The sequence below is a fragment of the Pseudophryne corroboree genome, chromosome 5 (assembly GCF_028390025.1).
Source record: "Pseudophryne corroboree isolate aPseCor3 chromosome 5, aPseCor3.hap2, whole genome shotgun sequence".
Lineage (NCBI taxonomy): Eukaryota > Metazoa > Chordata > Amphibia > Anura > Myobatrachidae > Pseudophryne > Pseudophryne corroboree.
In genome coordinates, this window is record NC_086448.1 from 154,230,418 (window position 1) to 154,236,417 (window position 6,000).

A 6,000-nucleotide genomic window follows, 5' to 3' on the forward strand; every position below is an offset into this window, starting at 1 on the left:
GGTTTAAAGCAGAGAGTGAGGAAAATCAGGCCTGAGAATGTTCCACATTACCTTTATGATGATCACTATTTTTAATTTGCATACAGAGGTCACTCTCAACTGCTCTCTGTATGGCGGTCACTCATAACTATTCTATTGTATGGCAGTCACTGATGCCCTGTGTATTATGTCAGTCATTGATGCCCCATGCATTATACGACAGTCACTTATGCTTTCTGTAATATATGATAGTCAATTTTAAATTATCCGATATAATGCAAAAAAAATTAAATAAATGTATGTATTCAAAAACAAAATTCAAGCCCAATACTTCAACAAAACTATCACAGGATACTATACATCTATACAACTATCAAAAGAAACCAGTACAGGTTGAGTATACCATATCCAAAATGCTTGGGACCAGAAGTATTTTGGATATCGGATTTTTCCGTATTTTATTTATTTATTGCCAGTTATTTATATAGCGCAAACATATTCCGCAGCGCTTTACAGAGAATATTTGGCCATTCGCAAATTTGTTGGGAGCCAATTAACCTACTAGTATATTTTTGGATTGTGGGAGAAAACCGGAGTACCCGGAGGAAACCCACACAAGTACAGTGAGAATATACAAACTCCACACAGTTAGGGCCATGGTGGGAATCGAACCCATGACCTCAGTGCTGTGAGACAGTAATGCTAACCATTACACCCTCTGTGCTGCCCGTATTTTGGAATAATTGTATACCATAATGAGATATCATGGCGATGGGACCCAAGTCTAAGCACACAATGCATTTGTTTTATATACACCTTATACACACAGCCTGAAGGTCATTTAATACAATGTTTTTATAACTTTGTGCATTAAACAAAGTTTGTGTACATTGAGCCATCAGAAAACAAAGGTTTCACTATTAAATTCCGTATTTCGGAATATTTCTATATGGGATACTCAACCTGTAATATTAAGTCCCACATTTAAATTCACAGGTTCTAGAACACTAAGGCTATAGGTCCTGCAAGCTTCCATATGCTGCAACAGTCTATCCCTATCACCCCCTCAACCCAAGGGAGGAATTTGATCAATAAGCATAAATTTAAAGACGTTAATCTCATGTCATAATTGTACAAACTGTTTGGTTCTTGGGGAAGTTTTGCCATCTAATACGAGTAAAGCCTTTTTTGATCGAACATCTGTGTATGCTATATGTTCTCACAGCAATCTGTAGATTTTCCCTACATAGAACAAACGCAGCAGATAATTATGTGTACAGTATAATGAGTATGTGAGTTGTAGCAGAGATTAAATATTTCTACAGTTGTAGGGTGTGCAAATTCTTCACTGTCAATTAATACAACCAGTACATCTATAAAATCCTTTTAGGGCAAGCCATGTTTTCAGATCTCGAGGAAAAATAAGAATTTACTTACCAATAATTCTATTTCTCGTAGTCCGTAGTGGATGCTGGGGACTCCGTAAGGACCATGGGGAATAGCGGCTCCGCAGGAGACTGGGCACATCTAAAGAAAGCTTTAGGACTAACTGGTGTGCACTGGCTCCTCCCCCTATGACCCTCCTCCAAGCCTCAGTTAGGAAACTGTGCCCGGACGAGCGTACACAATAAGGAAGGATTTTGAATCCCGGGTAAGACTCATACCAGCCACACCAATCACACCGTATAACTTGTGATCTGAACCCAGTTAACAGTATGATAACAGAGGAGCCTCTGAAAAGATGGCTCCCAACAATAATAACCCGATTTTTGTAACAATAACTATGTACAAGTATTGCAGACAATCCGCACTTGGGATGGGCGCCCAGCATCCACTACGGACTACGAGAAATAGAATTATCGGTAAGTAAATTCTTATTTTCTCTAACGTCCTAAGTGGATGCTGGGGACTCCGTAAGGACCATGGGGATTATACCAAAGCTCCCAAACGGGCGGGAGAGTGCGGATGACTCTGCAGCACCGAATGAGAGAACTCCAGGTCCTCCTCAGCCAGGGTATCAAATTTGTAGAATTTAGCAAACGTGTTTGCCCCTGACCAAGTAGCTGCTCGGCAAAGTTGTAAAGCCGAGACCCCCCGGGCAGCCGCCCAAGATGAGCCCACTTTCCTTGTGGAACGGGCTTTTACAGATTTTAGCTGTGGCAGGCCTGCCACAGAATGTGCAAGCTGAATTGTACTACAAATCCAACGAGCAATAGTCTGCTTAGAAGCAGGAGCACCCAGCATGTTGGGTGCATACGGGATAAACAGCGAGTCAGATTTCCTGACTCCAGCCGTCCTGGAACATATTTTCAGGGCCCTGACAACATCCAGCAACTTGGATTCCTCCAAGTCCCTAGTAGCCGCAGGCACCACAATAGGTTGGTTCAGGTGAAAACGCTGGAACCACCGTAGGGAGAAACTGAGGACGAGTCCTCAATTCCGCCCTGTCCGAATGGAAAATCAGATAAGGGCTTTTACAGGATAAAGCCGCCAATCCTGACACACGCCTGGCCCAGGCCAGGGCCAACAGCATGACCACTTTCCATGTGAGATATTTTAACTCCACAGATTTAAGTGGTTCAAACCAATGTGACTTTTGGAACCCAAACTACATTGAGATCCCAAATTGCCACTGGAGGCACAAAAGGAGGCTGTATATGCAGTACCCCTTTTACAAACGTCTAAACTTCAGGGACTGAAGCTAGTTCTTTTTTGGAAGAAAATTGACAGAGCCGAAATCTGAACATTAATGGACCCCAATTTCAGGCCCATAGACACTTCTGTTTGCAGGAAATGTAGGAATCGACCCAGTTGAATTTCCTCCGTCGAGCCTTACTGGCCTCGCACTACGCAACATATTTTCGCCAATTGCGGTGATAATGTTTTTGCGGTTACATCCTTCCTGGCTTTTGATCAGGATAGGGATGACTTCATCCGGAATGCCTTTTTTCCTTCAGGATCCGGCGTTCAACCGCCATGCCGTCAAACGCAGCCGCGGTAAGTCTTGGAACAGACAGGGTCCTTGCTGGAGCAGGTCCCTTCTTAGAGGTAGAGGCCACGGATCCTCCGTGAGCCTCTCTTGAAGTTCCGGTTACCAAGTCCTTTTTGGCCCATCCGGAGCCACGAATATAGTGCTTACTCCTCTCCATCTTATCAATCTCAGTACCTTGGGTATGAGAGGCAGATGAGGGAACACATACACTGACTGGTACACCCACGGTGTTACCAGAGCGTCTACAACTATTGCCTGAGGGTCTCTTGACCTGGCGCAATACCTGTCAAGTTTTTTTTTTTTTTCAATCATGTGGACGACTTCTGGGTGAAGTCCCCACTCTCCCGGGTGGAGGTCGTGCTGAGGAAGTCTGCTTCCCAGTTGTCCACTCCCGGAATGAATACTGTTGACAGTGCTATTACATGATTTTCCGCCCAGCGGAGAATCCTTGCAGCTTCTGCCATTGCCCTCCTGCTTCTTGTGCCACCCTGTCTGTTTACGTGGGTGACTGCCATGATGTTGTCCGACTGGATCAACACCGGCTGACCTTGAAGCAGAGGTCTCGCTAAGCTTAGAGCATTGTAAATGGCCCTTAGCTTCAGGATATTTATGTGAAGTGATGTATCCAGGCTTGACCCTAAGCCCTGGATATTCCTTCCCTGTGTGACTGCTCCCCAGCCTCGCAGGCTGGCATCCGTGGTCACCAGGACCCAGTCCTGAATGCCGAATCTGCGGCCCTCTAGAAGATGAGCACTCTGCAACCACCACAGGATGGATACCCTTGTCCTTGGTGACAGGGTTATCCGCTGATGCATCTGAAAATGCGACCCGGACCATTTGTCCAGTAGGTTCCACTGAAAAGTTCTTGCGTGGAATCTAACGAATGGGATTGCTTCGTAGGAAGCCACCATTTTTTCCCAGAACCCTTGTGCATTGATGCACTGAGACTTGGTTCGGTTTTAGGAGGTTCCTGATTAGCTCGGATAACTCCCTGGCTTTCTCTTCCGGGAGAAACACCTTTTTTCTGGACTGTGTCCAGGATCATCCCTAGGAAACAGAAGACAAGTCGTCGGAACCAGCTGTGATTTTGGAATATTGAGAACCCAATCGTGCTGCCGCAACACTACCTGAGATAGTGCTATACCGACCTCCAACTGTTCCCTGGATCTTACCCTTATCAAGGAATTGTCCAAGTAAGGGATAACTAAAATTTCCTTCCTTCGAAGGGATATCATTTCGTCCATTACCTTGGTAAAGACCCGGGGTGCCGTGGACCATCCCTACGGCAGCGTCTGAACTGATAGTGACAGTTCTGTACCATAACCTGAGGTACCCTTGGTGAGAAGGGTAATTTTTGACATGAAGGTAAGCATCCTTGATGTCCCGAGACATCATGTAGTCCCCTTCTTCCAGGTTCGCAATCACTGCTCTGAGTGACTCAATCTTGAATTTGAACCTCTGTATGTAAGTGTTCAAAGATTTTAGATTTTAGAATCGGTCTCACCGAGCCGTCTGGCTTCGGTACCACAATAGTGTGGAATAATACCCCATTCCCTGTTGCAGGAGGGGTACCTTGATTATCACCTGCTGGGAATACAGCTTGTGAATGGCTTCCAAAACTGCCTCCCTGTCAGAGGGAGACGTCGGTAAAGTCGACTTTTGGAAACGGCGAGGGGGAGACGTCTCGAATTCCAATATGTACCCCTGAGATATTACCTGAAGGATCCAGGGGTCTACTTGCGAGTGAGCCCACTGCGCACTGAAATTCATTGAGAACGGGCCCCCACCGTGCCTGAGCTTGTAAAGCCCTAGCGTCATACTGAGGGCTTGGCAGAGGCGGGAAAGGGTTTCTGTTCCTGGGAACTGGCTGATCTCTGCAGCCTTTTTCCTCTCCCTCTGTCACGAGCAGAAAAGAGGAACCTTTTGTCCGCTTGCCAACAAAGGACTGCGCCTGATAATACGGCGTCTTATTTTGAGAGGCGACCTGGGGTACAAACGTGGATTTCCCAGCTGTTGCCGTGGCCACCAGGTCTAAAAGACCGACCCCAAATGTCCCCTTTCAAAGGCAATACTTCCAAATGCCGTTTGGAATCCGCATCACCTGACCATTTTACTGGTAGAATTGGACAACGCACTTATACTTGATGCCAGTCGGCAATTATTCCGCTGTGCATCATGCATATATAGAAATGCATCTTTTAAATGCTCTATAGGCAATAATATACTATCCTTATCTAGGATATCAATATTTCCAGTCAGGGAATCCGACCATGCCAACCCAGCACTGCACCTCCAGGCTGAGGCGATAGCTGGTCGCAGTATAACACCAGTATGTGTGCAAATACCTTTTTTGGATACCCTCCTGCTTTCTATCAGCAGGATCCTTAAGGGCGGCCATCTCATGAGAGGGTAGAGCCCTTGTTCTTACAAGCGTGTGAGCGCCTTATCCCCCCTAGGGGGTGTTTCCCAATGCATCCTAACCTCTGGCGGGAAAGGGTATGCAGCCAATACTTTTTAAGAAATTATTAATTGTTATCGGGGGAAACCCACGCATCATCACACACCTCATTTTATTTCTCAGATTTAGGAAAACTACAGGTAGTTTTTCCCTCACCGAACATAATACCCCTTTTTTGGTGGTACTCGTATTATCAGAAATGTATAAAAACATTTTCCATTGTCTCAATCATGTAACGTGTGGTCCTACTGGAAATCACGGTTGTCTCTTCACCGTCGACACAGGAGTCAGTATCTGCCATCTGAGGTAACGGCCGCTTTAGAGCCCCTGACGGCCTATGAGACGTCTGGACAGGCACAAGCTGAGTAGCCGGCTGTCTCATGTCAACCACTGTTTTTTTTATATAGAGCTGACACTGTCACGTAATTTTCAACAGTACATCCACTCAAGTGTCGACCCCCTAGGGGGTGACATCACTGTTACAGACACTCTGCTCCGTCTCCACATCATTTTTCTCCTCATACATGTCGACACAAACGTACCGACACACAGCACACACACAGGGAATGCT